The sequence below is a fragment of the Triturus cristatus genome, chromosome 10 (genome assembly GCF_964204655.1).
Source record: "Triturus cristatus chromosome 10, aTriCri1.1, whole genome shotgun sequence".
NCBI classification, from domain to species: Eukaryota; Metazoa; Chordata; class Amphibia; order Caudata; family Salamandridae; genus Triturus; species Triturus cristatus.
In genome coordinates this window covers 93,201,640-93,220,103 of record NC_140593.1, presented here as the reverse complement: position 1 = coordinate 93,220,103, position 18,464 = coordinate 93,201,640, and the positions used below count along the sequence as shown (strand labels likewise).

At 51.1% G+C, this 18,464-nt stretch overlaps 1 protein-coding gene and 1 long non-coding RNA gene across 4 annotated transcripts in view; one reads left to right on the top strand and one right to left on the bottom strand.

Moving 5' to 3' along the window:
* LOC146788938 (uncharacterized) overlaps positions 1-18,464 on the top strand; it is a 186,044-nt gene that overhangs the window by 56,183 nt on the left and 111,397 nt on the right. The window contains exon 1 of one of the 2 annotated variants that reach the window (XR_014970003.1): positions 15,940-16,154. The exons of the other annotated variant lie outside the window; for it this stretch is intronic. This is a non-coding gene — a long non-coding RNA (uncharacterized LOC146788938). Of the gene's footprint in view, positions 1-15,939; positions 16,155-18,464 lie in introns of those variants that run through there. 2 annotated transcript variants of the gene reach the window in all.
* UBE2E1 (ubiquitin conjugating enzyme E2 E1) overlaps positions 1-18,464 on the bottom strand; it is a 461,740-nt gene that overhangs the window by 439,180 nt on the left and 4,096 nt on the right. The window lies entirely within an intron of this gene.

Here is an 18,464-nt window from a genome sequence, read left to right as displayed (position 1 = left end):
CCACTACCTCTCTCTCCACTCCTACTGGTTCAGTCGCTGGTAACCTTGGTTAGTTAGGCCCTGTGTATCCCCTGCCCTGTTCTGGCTTGGTTTACCGCATTTCAAGACCACATTCATTGTTTCCAATGTTTCTACACTTGTTGTTGTGCCCCCCTTACGTCTTGTCTCTCAGTCTCTTTCCCTCTTCAGATAATGCAGGAAGATGGCTCAGTGAGCTAGCTCTAACCACTCCCACGTCCTGTGATCTGCAAGTCACAAGTCTGATACCCCCAAGGTTGGTTAAATCAGTATTATTAAAATGGGTAATAGGAACATCTGTTCTTTATAGCGCTTAAAAACGTCACCAGAATGGCAAGAACTCAAAAAAAGAAGAAAAGAAAAGGTTGCATTTACAGCGCTAAATTGTGATAAGAATGAGTAGGTGGTGGGGCAGGTCTGGGTACAGTGTGGTAACCAGCTTTGCCTGAGGAGGGGGGTGCACAACACTTTACTCTTTAAAAATGGTAAGACGTCACAGCATTCATACAATAAAAACACAAGAGCACACTGGGGGCTTCTTTCAAGGCTCACTGAACCTCTCCTCTCATAAAACCTCTGCTTTCATTTACATTTAAAGTTGCTAATTGTGTGGCGAGCATTTAGATGCCGATTAAAGACTAAAAGGGGCGCGCTTTTGTCTTGCCGAGCTCTCTTCCTTTAAAACCTCACAGTCACATATAATTAAATGATTAAGGATCGTTTTTTTAACAGAGTGATTTCATTTGATAAGTTTCTCTCTCTCTGTCAATCACTGGAAGCTGCTGGTCCTGGAGTCTCAGTGTCTAAATGGAGAGTTTGGTTTAGGCGATCTAGTCAACCAGCTGGCAGCGCCGCTATCACTGGTGCAGCAAGTGCAGCGGCACCAGGGCCCAGGGTTGTAAAGGAACCACTGCACCGGAAGTGTGGATGTTTCTGTTGTTAAACAAGGGCGGGGGGTAAGAGGTGGTGAGCTTCGAAGAAACTGAAGCCAAACACACATTACTGGGGTTACTTTTCTTCAGCCTCGTTTCAGGAGCAGACAGCACAGAATGAATGAATGAATGAATTCCTACAGGCAGCACAGAATGAAGTCTCGCAGAAAGCACAGGATGAACTGCTGCAGACAGCACAGAATGAAATCCGGCAGACAGACAGCACAGAATGAACTGCTGCGGGCAGCCCAGAATGAACAGCTGCGGGCAGCCCAGAATGAACAGCTGCGGGCAGCCCAAAATGAACAGCTGCGGGCAGCCCAAAATGAACAGCTGCGGGCAGCCCAAAATGAACAGCTGCGGGCAGCCCAAAATGAACAGCTGCGGGCAGCCCAGAATGAACAGCTGCGGGCAGCCCAGAATGAACTGCTGCGGGCAGCCCAGAATGAACTGCTGCGGGCAGCCCAGAATGAACTGCTGCGGGCAGCCCAGAATGAACTGCTGCGGGCAGCCCAGAATGAACTGCTGCGGGCAGCCCAGAATGAACTGCTGCGGGCAGCCCAGAATGGACTGCTGCGGGCAGCACAGAATGGACTGCTGCGGGCAGCACAGAATGGACTGCTGCGGGCAGCACAGAATGAACTGCTGCGGGCAGCACAGAAGGAACTGCTGCGGGCAGCACAGAAGGAACTGCTGCGGGCAGCACGGAATGAACTGCTGCGGGCAGCACAGAAGGAACTGCTGCGGGCAGCACGGAATGAACTGCTGCGGGCAGCACGGAATGAACTGCTGCGGGCAGCACGGAAGGAACTGCTGCGGGCAGCACGGAAGGAACTGCTGCGGGCAGCACGGAAGGAACTGCTGCGGGCAGCACGGAAGGAACTGCTGCGGGCAGCACGGAAGGAACTGCTGCGGGCAGCACGGAAGGAACTGCTGCGGGCAGCACGGAAGGAACTGCTGCGGGCAGCACGGAAGGAACTGCTGCTGGCAGCACGGAATGAACTGCTGCAGGCAGCACGGAATGAACTGCTGCAGGCAGCACGGAATGAACTGCTGCAGGCAGCACGGAATGAACTGCTGCAGGCAGCACGGAATGAACTGCTGCGGGCAGCACGGAATGAACTGCTGCGGGCAGCACGGAATGAACTGCTGCGGGCAGCACGGAATGAACTGCTGCGGGCAGCACGGAATGAACTGCTGCGGGCAGCACGGAATGGATTGCTGCGGGCAGCACGGAATGGACTGCTGCGGGCAGCACGGAATGGACTGCTGCAGGCAGCACGGAATGGACTGCTGCAGGCAGCACGGAATGGACTGCTGCAGGCAGCACGGAATGGACTGCTGCAGGCAGCACGGAATGGACTGCTGCAGGCAGCACGGAATGGACTGCTGCAGGCAGCACGGAATGGACTGCTGCAGGCAGCACGGAATGGACTGCTGCAGGCAGCACGGAATGGACTGCTGCAGGCAGCACGGAATGGACTGCTGCGGGCAGCACGGAATGGACTGCTGCAGGCAGCACGGAATGGACTGCTGCGGGCAGCACAGAATGGACTGCTGCGGGCAGCACGGAATGAACTGCTGCGGGCAGCACGGAATGAACTGCTGCGGGCAGCACGGAATGGACTGCTGCAGGCAGCACGGAATGAACTGCTGCAGGCAGCACGGAATGAACTGCTGCAGGCAGCACGGAATGAACTGCTGCAGGCAGCACGGAATGAACTGCTGCAGGCAGCACGGAATGAACTGCTGCAGGCAGCACGGAATGAACTGCTGCAGGCAGCACGGAATGAACTGCTGCAGGCAGCACGGAATGAACTGCTGCAGGCAGCACGGAATGAACTGCTGCTGAACTGCTGCAGGCAGCACGGAATGAACTGCTGCAGGCAGCACAGAATGAACTGCTGCTGAACTGCTGCAGGCAGCACGGAATGAGCTGCTGCGGGCAACACAAAATGAAGTCTCGCAGAAAGCACAGGATGAACTGCTGCAGACAGCACAGAATGAATTCCGGCAGACAGACAGCCCAGAATGGACTGCTGCGGGCAGCCCAGAATGGACTGCTGCGGGCAGCCCAGAATGGACTGCTGCGGGCAGCCCAGAATGGACTGCTGCGGGCAGCCCAGAATGGACTGCTGCGGGCAGCCCAGAATGGACTGCTGCGGGCAGCCCAGAATGGACTGCTGCGGGCAGCCCAGAATGGACTGCTGCGGGCAGCCCAGAATGACCTGCTGCGGGCAGCCCAGAATGACCTGCTGCGGGCAGCACAGAATGACCTGCTGCGGGCAGCACAGAATGACCTGCTGCGGGCAGCACAGAATGACCTGCTGCGGGCAGCACAGAATGACCTGCTGCGGGCAGCACAGAATGACCTGCTGCGGGCAGCACAGAATGACCTGCTGCGGGCAGCACAGAATGACCTGCTGCGGGCAGCACAGAATGACCTGCTGCGGGCAGCACAGAATGGATTGCTGCGGGCAGCACGGAATGGACTGCTGCGGGCAGCACGGAATGGACTGCTGCGGGCAGCACGGAATGGACTGCTGCGGGCAGCACGGAATGGACTGCTGCGGGCAGCACAGAATGAACTGCTGCGGGCAGCACGGAATGGACTGCTGCAGGCAGCACGGAATGGACTGCTGCAGGCAGCACGGAATGAACTGCTGCAGGCAGCACGGAATGAACTGCTGCAGGCAGCACGGAATGAACTGCTGCAGGCAGCACGGAATGAACTGCTGCAGGCAGCACGGAATGAACTGCTGCAGGCAGCACGGAATGAACTGCTGCAGGCAGCACGGAATGAACTGCTGCTGAACTGCTGCAGGCAGCACGGAATGAACTGCTGCTGAACTGCTGCAGGCAGCACGGAATGAACTGCTGCAGGCAGCACGGAATGAACTGCTGCAGGCAGAACGGAATGAACTGCTGCTGAACTGCTGCAGGCAGCACGGAATGAGCTGCTGCAGGCAGCACGGAATGAACTGCTGCTGAACTGCTGCAGGCAGCACGGAATGAGCTGCTGCGGGCAACACAAAATGAAGTCTCGCAGAAAGCACAGGATGAACTGCTGCAGACAGCACAGAATGAATTCCGGCAGACAGACAGCCCAGAATGGACTGCTGCGGGCAGCCCAGAATGGACTGCTGCGGGCAGCCCAGAATGGACTGCTGCGGGCAGCCCAGAATGACCTGCTGCGGGCAGCCCAGAATGACCTGCTGCGGGCAGCCCAGAATGACCTGCTGCGGGCAGCACAGAATGACCTGCTGCGGGCAGCACAGAATGACCTGCTGCGGGCAGCACAGAATGGATTGCTGCGGGCAGCACAGAATGGATTGCTGCGGGCAGCACAGAAGGAACTGCTGCGGGCAGCACAGAAGGAACTGCTGCGGGCAGCACAGAAGGAACTGCTGCGGGCAGCACAGAAGGAACTGCTGCGGGCAGCACGGAAGGAACTGCTGCGGGCAGCACGGAAGGAACTGCTGCGGGCAGCACGGAAGGAACTGCTGCGGGCAGCACGGAAGGAACTGCTGCGGGCAGCACGGAAGGAACTGCTGCGGGCAGCACGGAAGGAACTGCTGCGGGCAGCACGGAATGAACTGCTGCGGGCAGCACGGAATGGACTGCTGCAGGCAGCACGGAATGGACTGCTGCAGGCAGCACGGAATGGACTGCTGCAGGCAGCACGGAATGGACTGCTGCAGGCAGCACGGAATGAACTGCTGCAGGCAGCACGGAATGAACTGCTGCAGGCAGCACGGAATGGACTGCTGCAGGCAGCACGGAATGGACTGCTGCAGGCAGCACGGAATGAACTGCTGCAGGCAGCACGGAATGAACTGCTGCTGAACTGCTGCAGGCAGCACGGAATGAACTGCTGCAGGCAGCACGGAATGAGCTGCTGCAGGCAGCACGGAATGAACTGCTGCAGGCAGCACGGAATGAACTGCTGCAGGCAGCACGGAATGAACTGCTGCAGGCAGCACGGAAGGAACTGCTGCAGGCAGCACAGAAGGAACTGCTGCGGGCAGCACGGAATGAACTGCTGCGGGCAGCACGGAATGAAGTCTCGCAGAAAGCACCGGATGAACTGCTGCAGACAGCACAGAATGAATTCCGGCAGACAGACAGCCCAGAATGAACAGCTGCGGGCAGCCCAGAATGAACAGCTGCGGGCAGCCCAGAATGAACAGCTGCGGGCAGCCCAGAATGGACTGCTGCGGGCAGCCCAGAATGGACTGCTGCGGGCAGCCCAGAATGGACTGCTGCGGGCAGCCCAGAATGGACTGCTGCGGGCAGCCCAGAATGGACTGCTGCGGGCAGCCCAGAATGGACTGCTGCGGGCAGCCCAGAATGGACTGCTGCGGGCAGCCCAGAATGGACTGCTGCGGGCAGCCCAGAATGGACTGCTGCGGGCAGCACAGAATGGACTGCTGCGGGCAGCACAGAATGGACTGCTGCGGGCAGCACAGAATGGACTGCTGCGGGCAGCACAGAATGCATTGCTGCGGGCAGCACAGAATGGATTGCTGCGGGCAGCACAGAATGGACTGCTGCGGGCAGCACAGAATGGACTGCTGCGGGCAGCACAGAATGGACTGCTGCGGGCAGCACAGAATGCATTGCTGCGGGCAGCACAGAATGCATTGCTGCGGGCAGCACAGAATGCATTGCTGCGGGCAGCACAGAATGGATTGCTGCGGGCAGCACAGAATGGATTGCTGCGGGCAGCACAGAATGGATTGCTGCGGGCAGCACAGAATAGATTGCTGCGGGCAGCACAGAATAGATTGCTGCGGGCAGCACAGAATCAACTGCTGCGGGCAGCACAGAATGGATTGTTGCAGGCAGCACAGAATGGATTGTTGCAGGCAGCACGGAATGAACTGCGGCAGGCAGCACAGAATGGATTGTTGCAGGCAGCACGGAGTGAACCGCTGCAGGCAGCACGGAGTGAACCGCTGCAGGCAGCACGGAATGAACCGCTGCAGGCAGCACGGAATGAACCGCTGCAGGCAGCACGGAATGAACCGCTGCAGGCAGCACGGAAGGAACCGCTGCAGGCAGCACGGAAGGAACCGCTGCAGGCAGCACGGAAGGAACCGCTGCAGGCAGCACGGAAGGAACCGCTGCAGGCAGCACGGAAGGAACCGCTGCAGGCAGCACGGAAGGAACCGCTGCAGGCAGCACGGAAGGAACCGCTGCAGGCAGCACGGAAGGAACCGCTGCGGGCAGCATGGAAGGAACCGCTGCGGGCAGCACGGAAGGAACCGCTGCGGGCAGCACGGAAGGAACCGCTGCGGGCAGCACAGAATGACCTGCTGCGGGCAGCACAGAATGACCTGCTGCGGGCAGCACAGAATGACCTGCTGCGGGCAGCACAGAATGACCTGCTGCGGGCAGCACAGAATGACCTGCTGCGGGCAGCACAGAATGACCTGCTGCGGGCAGCACAGAATGACCTGCTGCGGGCAGCACAGAATGACCTGCTGCGGGCAGCACAGAATGACCTGCTGCGGGCAGCACAGAATGACCTGCTGCGGGCAGCACAGAATGACCTGCTGCGGGCAGCACAGAATGACCTGCTCTAGGCAGCACAGAAGGAACTGCTGCAGGCAGCACAGAATTAACTGCTGCAGGCAGCACAGAATTAACTGCTGCAGGCAGCACGGAATGAAGTGCTGCGGGCAGCACGCAATGAACTGCTGCGGGCAGCACGCAATGAACTGCTGCGGGCAGCACGCAATGAACTGCTGCGGGCAGCACGCAATGAACTGCTGCGGGCAGCACGCAATGAACTGCTGCGGGCAGCACGCAATGAACTGCTGCGGGCAGCACAGAATGATTGCAGCAAGCAAACTCTCTCCGGGGGTAAAAGGCTCCCATGAAGTCAGCCATACAGCGTGTACGCTCATCACTTACAGCACATGTGCAGTTAAAGATGATTGGCATGTATGTTGTAGGGAGATCTCTGAAGCGGGTGCGTAACTCACTGAGAGGTATGCATAGGTTGATGAGTGAGTAATAAGTGATTTCTGGCACCATTCTCACTTAGGTGATATTCAAAGTACGCTTCCTGATAGTGCTGTTGCTGCCACTCTTGTGACCTGCTGTCACTGGTGTAACTCCTGATGTCATATCCTGCAGTCTTGCTGCTGTCATTTCCTGTAGATCCAACTGCTGCCATTCGCATTCCATTTTTAACAGATATCAAAGGCTCGGCCCTTGCTACACTTATAAAGAGACACTCCCTGCTCAACAATGACATGATTGGCAGGTTGAGAAATGCTGGACCATCGGGCAGTGTTATCACGTGTCTGCAGTCCTTCCTGCAGGATAGGACCTTCTAGGTTTTTGAAGGAGACAACATCTCAAAACGTACCTCACTTAATTGCGGTGTCCCTCAGGGCTCGTCCCTGAGCCCGACTCTAATTAATGTTATATGAGCCCCTTGGCACAGATTGTCCTCCCTTTTGGGATTGAGATAGTTACATATGCTGATGACACCCAATTAGTTGTGGCCTTAAATCATTCGGAAGACACGTCGCCCTGCCTAGGTCCCTGCCTGGAAAGAGTTGCTAAATGGATGGAATCCTCCCATCTTAAGCTTAATGGATCTTATGCTTCTGGGAAATTCACCCATCTTTGACATTGGATCAGTATGACCAAGCTGCCTCTGCCCCCCGCCTGCACTCAAAAACCAGATCAAAAGTTTGGGCATGTCATTAGATCGGTCACTTAAATTTGACCATCAGGCACGAAGCTGGCCGCCTCCTGCTCTGGCATTCTACGAATGCTCTGCAAAGTCCTCCCACTCCTCCCCTTTTTAGCAAGGAGACTTATGGTCCAGGCCCTGATCCTTTGCCACCTCGAATATGGAAACGCTCTGTATCTAGGAGCCCCAGGGACAACCACAGACAAATTGCAGGTTACTCAGAATTGCGCAGCACGTATGCGTCTCGAGATTCCCAATAGTCACTCTGCAAGACCTGCTCTGAAGACCTTGCACTTTCTCCCAATTATGGAAAGAATAAAATTCAAGTACTTATGCATTGCCCATAAGCACTGTTCCCCGGAAGCTGCACGCTTGGGTGCCCGCGCACCTATGACACTCCGAGCGCGCACTGTCTTCTTTGGAGCGCGCACACACACACTGCACATCCCCTGACGCAGGTGTTCATGTTAATCGCAGCGCCCTGTAGAAGCACGACGGGCGCTGCGATCAACATGAATACTTAAAAAACAAAGCAGACAATCTGCCCCAGCCGATCTCTAGGAAGAAAGGGCACGCAGTAATACTATAGGCACGACGTGCCGTGTGCTTTCACAATCACTAACATATATTAGTGATTGTGAAAGCCACACGTCATGCTTTTAGGCTTGCTGCATGCCTTTTGTTTATAGAGCGCGGCTGCAGGCAGATTGTGCGCCTATTTGGAAAGTTTTCATCTTAAATGCAGCCCGTGTATTAGTATGTCGGGCGCTGCAATTAACATGAAAACTTTTTTTTAAAAGACACGCAACCTGCCGCGCTCTATAAACAAAAGGCATGCAGCAAGCCTTAAAGCACGACGTGTGCCTTCACAATCACATATACGTTAGTGATGGTGAAAGCACACATCGTGCTTCTGGACTTGCTGAGTGCCCTTTCTTAATAGAGCGTGGCTCACCATTCCAGGAGGCCTACATTCACGAGTCCCAGCTTTAGGAGGACAGGGGCAGTATGTGGCATGGTGTGAGGATGCAGGATAAGAGGCCCAAGAAGCGGCCTTTTTGAAAATATCTGGTTTTCAAGTGCCCGTGGCTCCAGAAGAGTACCCACGATGCACTGGTCCCAGCTGGCTGCCAGGCCCAGCCCGTCTTCAATGTCCATGCAGCAGCAGCAGCCGACAACGATGTGCTCAGGGTCACACGCCGTACAGCGGAGCTGGGATTGGAAACAGGTTCTACATGCACAGCTAGGCTCAGAGTGCAGCATAGGGTGACCAACCTTCCGTAAATTTCACGGACCTCCGTAAATTGAACCTCACGTCCTTTGTCCGTGAGGATTCCTTTTACAGACCCCTTTTGTCCGTAATTTTGGGACTTTCAGGGAACAGAGCTGGTCCCCTGGGAAAGGTCTCAGCTCCCTGATGAGGCCACCTCGCACTCCTCTGAGCACAAGAGCAGCCCCTCCCCTCCCATTGTCATTCTGTGTGTGGCTGATTGCCACATACAGAATGACAATGGGTCAGTCTGGGGCTCGGCTGGCACAGCATGTGGTGGCCTCCTCCAGCCTTGGTCAGGGCAGGGCATTCTGTCCCATGGAAGTGCAAAAACGCCCCCATGCTGCTGCAAGGTGAGAATCCAGTTAACCAAAGGGAGGCAGTGAAAGAAGTTCAAAGGAAAGGATTATAGTTCTTTCAGTCTCATCATTTTAAATATTATATTCAAGGAAGCCATGGTTGCTGCTTTTTTATTTTATGCAACTAACAACCGTTGACAAAGCCAATAGTTCTGGCTTGTTGTAGGTGTAACGTTACTTGTTCTAGGTGTAACGTTACTTGTTGTATTATATATCTGGATGCAATATCAGAAGCAACAAAAATACCAGTCGGGTGGCACATTATACTAAGAACAGATTTTTAGCTTAGGTGTTTTAATCCACGACCTTAATTACATAAAACACCCTTTTGGAGAGACCCCCCTATTTTTCTCATCCCACTTAAAGCTCTGGAAACAACACCATGTCATAGTCGCCCCACGTCCAGGCACTGTGCATCATGCATGACTCATGCCTTCCACTTTTTAGGTCTCGCCTGACCCAGCGCATGCGCTGGTCTGGCGAGACTTATTGAGAGGGCTCCAAAAAGTGCTACCAGGCCAGCCTAGAGCTACAGTGCATGTGCGCGGGCGCCACACTTTACCGAGATTACTTTCACTTTCGCAGCCGCTTTGATGTTTGATCGCGTTCACTTTCACTTTCGCGGCCGCAGGGCCGCTTGGCACAGCCAATAGGTCTTGCTTTTGGGACCTTATAAGTATTTAGTTATGCAGCTGTTGCATGGCTAAACACTTATAAGGTCCCAAAGGCGAGACCTATTGGCTATGCCAATGCTTGTTCAGATTGCCTATGTGCAGGGGCAGAGTTAACCCTGCCCCACCCCACCCCTTGCTTTAGGAACTACAGCGAGGGTGGAGTTCTTGATGGGTCTCTTCTGTCTGCAACTCTGCAGACAAAGGCTCAGCTCACAATTAATATGAAAAGGAGGGCGAATGAGTAAGTGAAGGGATGGGTGGATGGATGGATGGATGGCTGGATGGATGAGTGAAATGATGGATGGATTGATGAATTGATAAGTGAAAGGGTAGATTGATTAATTGATAAGTGAAAGGGTGACTAGATGGACGGATGAGTGAAAGGTTGGATGTAAGGCTGGATGAGTGAGTGAAGAGGCGGGTAGATGGACAAAAGGATGGATAGATGAGTGAAGGAGTGAAAGGGTGGATGAATAGGAGGAAGGATGGATGGATGAGTGAAAGGACGGATGAGTGGTAGGTTCAATGGATGGATTCATGAGTGGATGGTAGATGGATGGGTGCGTGGATGGAAGGATGGATGGCTAAGAGAAAGGGGAATAGAGAGAAAGGGAGGATGAGTGAATGGATGACCGAACGGGTGAATGGGTGGAAGGATGAGTGACTGGGTGGATCAATGAGTAAGTGAAAGGATGTCTGGGTAGGTAAATGGCTGGATGGATGAGTGTACGGATGGATAGGGTGAAAGGGTGGATGGATGGATGAGTAAAAGGGTGGATGCAGGGATGGATGAGTGAAATGATGGATAGGTTTGTAAATAGTTGAATATGGACATGGATGCAAAAACAACAATTGATGGACAGAATGCAGAACAATGTCATACATTCACCCCAGTACAGAGATCTGGGCCTAAATCCATCGTTTTTTTGCTCACCATGCCATTCCAGTTTGAACCCAGCCATATGCAAATCAGACTTGACCCTGTGCCTCATGAGAACAGTCCAGCCCGAACTGCCAAGCCATGACCTCCCTGGACTGGAAACAAGCATCCTAGGACCGGTTTCCGTTGAATAATTAATACAGTCTGAGAAGTGTTTTCTCAAACTCAATATGCGGTTGTCTCTGGGTAATTCGTGGTCTGTGTGTGTTGATGGTGGGCGAAGCTTGGGGTCTCCAGGCAGGCATCGGTGCGCCCCCTACCTGAGGAAGAGCACACAAATCACAAATACGGTCTCCATAGCCCAAACAGGTGCATTCCCCCTTTTGTACCGCTTTGTTCGCCATAAGTTGGCAGGGTATGCTCAGACGCGAGTCCCTTGCTCACTTTGCCACTGGATTCAAGCAAGCCTGGCTGAAGACGGCTGAAATGCCAGAAACCGGTCCTAGGAAGCTTGTTTCCGGTCCAGGGAACACATGGCTTGGCAGTTCGGGCTGGACTGTTCCCATGAGGCACAGGGTCAGACTGATTTGCATATTGCCATGTCTGAACTGGGGTGGCAGAGTGGGCTAAAGAACGGTGATGGATTAAACCCAGATCAGTTGACTGGGGGTGAGTGCTTGCAATGTTCAACACTCCGTCCATCATTTCCTTTGGTTTTTGCTATGGACATGGATGGGCACACAGATGGAAGGACAGAATGAATGGTGAAAAACTGAATGATAGATGAAAGTATGATTACACATTGTAAGCCCTATTATCTTAAGCAACATTTCCTATACACTGACTTTAACATTTATATGAGTGATTGTCTCTATATGATATGTGTGTGTTGTAACGCACTCCGACACTCTGCCCTACATACTTGGTATGAGTAGCACTATAGAAGAAATTAAATACACATGAGAGAGGGTCTATGTGCAGATGAGGGGCGCCATTGGAGGGTGGTAGCAAGGCCAGACTGGTCGGACCGTGCATCAGGTGTTTTCTCTAGGAGCTGGAAAGATGGGGTAGGTTTTGTTACCACAAAAAGACCTGCACAGTTGCTCAAAGCTGCGCGCATACTGAAAAACCATGAAGTGCACAATTGTCTCAACCTAATATAAACTTATTTTCACTTGTACTTAAGTGGTTGTCTATTTACTTACTTATATACTATTGCGCAACCTCCTCCGATGTGTCTGTAAAATTTACCTTTTGTCCTGTATTTTGACCTCCTGTCCTGAATTTTTGTCCTGAATTTTTACACTCACCGTCCTGAATTGGCACCCATGCCAGTTGGTCACCCTAGTGCAGTAGGAACTAGAGCTAGGCTCAGACAGCGAGTTCTGTGTTCATTACAGGCTCAGAGTATAGCAGGATTTGGATGCAGTTGGAGCTTAGAGTACAGCAGATTCTGGGGGCAAAAGTGAGTGCTAGGCATTCTTGGCAGAGCAGGTTCTAGGCTCTGTAGATCCTCGTGCAGGCTCTAGGGTCGGGATCCTCTTTGTGCAGCAGCCCTAGACGTAACAGAGCTGGTATCTCAGCTGGGTGAGGGTGTAGATTTTGCAGGCTCAGTGCAGTTTGTTTTAGGTGGTGTGGAGCTGGACTCTGGGTGAAAGCAGATCATTCTGCAGTGGCTTCTTGGTGTGGACAGGCTGGGCACAGAGTGCGTGAGGCAGAGGGGAAGAGGGAACCAGCTGCATCATCTAAAGCTGCGAGAACATTTTATGTGAAAGCTGCAGCGTTGCTTCCTTCTTATAATTCTTCTTCCGCTGCATACGCCTCCTGGTCTATATTGAACGCTCAGATGGCGTTTCCAGACGTGATGGCCTGTGAGCCAGGAGCTGCATGCAGTACAGTAAATAAACATCGTAGGGGGCTTCATAGCTCTTTTTTTGAAGATCACTTTATCATATTTGCGAGTAATAATTCGGAGTCTGTGACAAACGTCGAAGCTATTAGTTTCAAATTCCCCTCTTTGTTCTCCATCTACCCAGGTTGGCTTGGTACATCATAAACGTGCTAGAATATTTCGTGTCATCTCATCGGCTAAGCTTTTTGAAACGTGAAGGGAAAGTTGTGCCCCAAAATGCACTTTTTGCACCCACGTTTTATGTTTTTTTTTTTAATGTCAGAAAACTCTTCGGCCCACCCTTGAGAAAGTGGAACTCAATTGTTTCACTGACTCACTTAGTTTGGGGCAGGTACGATGACATACGACGTTCAAAGATAATCAGCTGCCAATTAAGAAAATGTGACTCATGGTATCAATTCTCCATAGAGACAGCGACACTGCATTGCATACTCTGCAATGATGCAAGCACCCAACACTGCAGACAGGCTACAGGCAGATTATGCATCGATGCCGCGCACTACATGACACTTAGGTTTTAAGGTCGAGCCTAGAGCCAGTGCGTATGCGCTGCTCTGCGAGACATGTTGTGGTGGAGTAGCGAATAGAAGAACCGCCCACTCTCTGCCCATATTTGCCATTGGCTTGTGTCATTGTCTGTCCTAAATGCTGGCTTCTAAATCGTAAATGGGCTTGTTAGTCCCTCATTAGTATTGCTTCCTCTTAATTTGTCACCTCCACTGTTGCCTGGAAGGTGCGTGCTTGGTCTCTAAACTGGGGTGGCATGGTGAGCAAAAGAATGATGGATTTAACCCAGATCTTGACTGGGGGTGAATGTTTTGATTTGTTCTGCATTCCGTCCATCAATTGTGTGTCTTTTGCTTTCGCGCGCTTAGTTAGACATTTTATGACAAATGTGTTTTTTTTTCATGCAACATCCATGAAAAATGTTTCTTTTAGATCCAAACAGGATCTCAGATATGAGAAATGGGAGGATGTCACAGTGATTATTTGCAGCAGTACTAGTGGGCTTCTACTATATTACAACATTGGAAAATACACCACTATCCCTGAATATTAATTATTAACACATTTAGAATTTGAACCTGTGTGTTTGTGCACTGTTTGTGATCTGGCCAAAGAGGACACGAGAGAGCTGAAACCGAATCATAAATTCCAAGGTGATCCGCACAGGGGCCCCCTAAATACGTTTGGCCTAGGGCCCTTAAAATCCTTAAGATGTCCCTCAGCTGCGCCTGAGTAGTTAGTTAGGAAAGCAGAGGTTCACTGGTGCTATGGAATGGGGCAGGTTGCCCCGGTTTCCTAATATACTTTAGTGTAATTTTTTCATGGTGGCAGATGCTCTGCACTGCACCTGTTCAATTCCAACATGACACAACCAGTGTATGCCAGTCTCCAACACAAAGGCCTTCCCCAGGGCCGGACTGGCTGTAGCAAGCATCGGGCGTTTGCCCGGGAGACAGGAAGGGTGGGGGCCAGTTTAGGAGCAGTGGGGGCCTGTTTTGTTACTGGGGGGCAGTTTTGCAGCGATGCTCCAATATCGGCCCCAGTAACAAAAGCAGCAGGGGACCAGTTTTGTTCAGCAGTAGAGCTTGACCCTCCCCCCCCATCCCTCCCCCCCCCCCAGTTCCGTACAAATTGCCAGGGCTGCTTTGGGTTCCCAGTCCAGCCCCACCTGCCCCATCAAGCAGGCCTCCTGCATTCCAATACCAAGGTCAGTTATCTGCACAACAAGCGGGAACTCCTCTCGCTGCACCCACACGGTCGGGTTCTTGGTGCACAGAGCCATGGCTGCAGCGCACAGAGACCTTACACTGCCGCACACAGAGAAAAAAAATTAGAGGGAACATTGCTCATAAGTCCTTCTGGAAGAAAGGCCCTCCAGCATCCGGTCCATCATCTCCCCTTATCGTCCTAACAGATGCCTCCGATCAACCAACCTCTATTTAGCCTCTGTCCCCAAAATTAAAAGGGTGAGAAGTGGTGGCCAGTCCTTCCATTACAATGCTGCCAAGCTGCGGAACGCTCTCCCCCTCCACTTACGTTCCGAATCGAACCTCCTCTCCTTTCGGAAGGTTCTGAAAACTTGGCTTTTTCAAAATTCCACCCACTAAGCTGTTGTGATCTGTCTGGTGCCTTCGCTAGCGCTGGGACACCTACGGGTAGCCATGCATATCCCTAACAGATGAGAACTCAGGGAAAGAAAGGGGACAGGGGTAGAGACATGTGCAGCACGGCAGTTTAAAGACAAAATGGCTCAAATGCTTCCATGCTGCTGTTTTGTTCACACTGCCCTTTCTGTCTATATTCACGTTATTTCTCTCCCACCTTCTATCCAGTCTCAACCATTATCCCTTACCTCCCTTTTTCCCTTGTCATCCCCTCCCTATCATGTTCACCTCTTTGTCTTACATTTCTCTTATGCTCAGTTTCTTCTCAGGTTCCTTTGTTTCACTATCATCTGCCTTTTTACCTTTTTTTATTGCCCCAAACTCCCTCACACCACTTGCCACTGTCTCATCCAATGTAATTTATTATACCTACGTTCTGTCACTCTACTCTCATTTTCCACTCTCTCACCCCCTTTCCCTCTCCAGCCCTCGCTCCCTTACAGCCTCCTGTGCACGGCTTCTGCCTCCCTCTGCCTCACCAAGAGAAGCACAAGAATTGTTGCCATCCTTCTTGGTTGAAGGTAGATTTTTATGTTCTACCCACTCAGGAAACAGTTCCATATTTGCTTCTCATACCTTACTGGTTCTGCAAAAACAAGGGCAGCCCTACTGACCTAGAGCCAGGGGCAGTCAAACCCTATAGAAGCCACAGAGGCTCCAGGAGACAAAGCGCATCTGTACCACAATTATACAATAGAAAAAGCATACAATAGCAAAACAGCGCCCACACAAATAACTCAAAGATAATTAAATTGTTTAAACAATTATTTGCCCAAAATTATATCACAAAACAATATACAGACAAACAATTTGTGCTCAACACTAAACAATCACATACAAAGCATATACAGCGTACACATAAACAATAACAATGGGCGGGGTTTTTTTTTGTTTATTTTTAAATCGATCAAATGGTCCGAACAAGATGGAATTTATTGCAACCAATGCTACTTCCCCAATTTGACAACGATGCGTTGACGTGATTTCGCCCCTTACAGTTTTCTGGGTCATCAAGAGGATGGAAAATCGTTTTGAGCAGAAAGAACATTAATAGTGACGAGCAATGAATAAAACACCTGACCAGAGGGCGAATTGGACACCGAAGAGGCTGTCTAAGTTGGGGGCACAGGAGGCGAGAAAGTGCCCTAAATGCGGGGAGGAGAAGGCAGATGACAGCCACAGGTTTTGGCAGTGCCCTCTGATAGAGATCTTCTGGCAAGATGTGGGTAAGGTGATCACTGAAGTATTTAGTAAAGAAATTAAGGTACGCCTGGCAATGGAGATGTTTGGAGTAGTAAATGGGGGCCCCAAACCTGTGAATTTACTTAAGAAACAAAAATCTCAACTGTTTGTACTGATGTTGTTGGCAAGAAGGTAGATATTGCTTTAAATGGAAACTCCCCGTACGTCTAATAAGTAATGACTGGATATCTGTCCAGAGGGTAAATCTTTCGGATTGCAGGGGTTAACCGGTCAAAAGAGTACATTTTTGGGAGACTTGGGAAGATTGCCAAAATTCTTACAATATTAGAGGGAGTTAATGTGTGGAATAAAGAAAGATAGGTCCTATGATTAATACATCATTGGCAAAGAGCTTGAGAAGGGAGTCGGGATACGAGGGCCTAGCGAGAGGATTCCCAAAACTCATCTATTAATTGCTAAAAGGGGTCGTGGAGCTGGTTCAGAGGGAAATACGGCTAATTTCTCTCCTGCCATTATTATTCTGATGAGTAGGGGAGAAGGTAAATTGATTGCCTGTTTCGATCTGTTTTTACCGCACCCCTATATGCCTTTTTGATGGAAAATGAGGACTAAAAGAATTTTAAAAAACCACCAGATTAAGCGTCACAAGGGAATCCTCCTAGCAAATTGTGATTGATTCACTTGTAGTGTAGGTATCCCCCAAGACTGGAACACCAATAGGTCAAAGGGACCAGTATCGGTGGCACCATAGGTACCCAATTAGTATTTTGTTCCCTACAATGTGCCCTGCTGTCTCCTATGTCTCAGAGTGTATTCTCTTCTCGCAGTTCTCTTGGAGATTTGTTTTCATCGTTCATAAACCACTCTTCTTAAACGCATGATCCTCACTTTTTCCTTCCTCACCACTCCACCCATTTTCTCCAACTCACGTACAGTCCCGGCACACATTTCATTCGCACATCCATTTCTGTCCATCCTCTGAGAGCCTGCTCTCTCTATCCTTCTCACTTCCCTCAAGCTCACACACGCTCCTCTTCCCGACAGTCATCTCTCTATTGGTTTCCATACACTCATTTCATTTATCAAATCTTTCTTTCACATATTTTCATCTCACCTTTCTCTAAATATGCTCTTTTCTGTCCCACACACTCCTCTTACCATCCCATTCGCACCTCTCGATTAAATGCTCCTATTGCGAAGAGTCAGGCCGGGACAAAATATAGACCAAGGCACCAAATTAAAAGTGTCCTCCAACAGCGAATCACAAAGATATAAATGTGGCTCACAGCTGCAAATCAGGGCAGTTTTAGACTTTTAAAGACAAGTTGTATAAATGTTTTGCAAGGTAAGGGAGAGGAGTTGGCCTAACGGGTAGGGCGGTCGACCTCAAATCAGGGGAAACGGGTTCAAGTCTCAGCAAGGACGCGCAACATGCTATGATTCTGGGCAAATCACTTAATCTCCCTGTGCCTAACAAAAATTGAATGTGTCCTCATTTAATGCAACTGGTGCTTGTGTAAAGCGCTCTGATACCCGATATCTTTGGGTCAAGTTTGCGCTATATAAAACTCTGTAAAAAAAGGGTGACTTCATGGAGTTGAGTTTGTTGCAGACCTTGTTTGTGTTAACTTCAGAGAAATCAACAGTAAAAGCAGGTAGGGCGACCAACTGGCATAGGTGCAAATTCAGGACGGCGAGTGTAAAAGTTCAGGACAAAGGGTCAAAATTCAGGACACAAATTCAGGACAGGAGGTCAAAATTCAGGACAAAACTTCAGTACAATAGATACGTTTTACAGACACAGCAGAGGAGTTTGTAATAGTATATAAGTAAGCCCACATATTCAACCATTTGCAAACCTATCCATCATGTATCCTTCCATCTATCATTTCACTCATCCATCCATCCATCCACCCTTTCACTCTATCCATCTGTACACTCATCCATCCACTCTTCTACCCATCCATCCATTCACTCATCCATCCAGCCATTTACCCTTTCACCCATCCAACCATTCTTTCACTTACTCCATTCATCCACCCAGTCACCCAGTCAGTCATCCTTCCACCCATCCACCCTTTCAGTCATCCATCCATCCTCCATTTCTGTCTCCATTGACCCTTTCACTTCGCCATCCTTCCTTCCTTCCATCCATCCACCCACCCACCCACCCATCTACTCATGAATCCATCCATTGACACTATCACTCATCCATCCTTTCTCTCATCCATCTATCCTTTCACTCCTTCACTCATCTATTCATCCTTTTGCCCATCTACCCTCCCTTTCACTCACTCATCCATCCTTACATCGACCCTTTCACTCATCCGCCC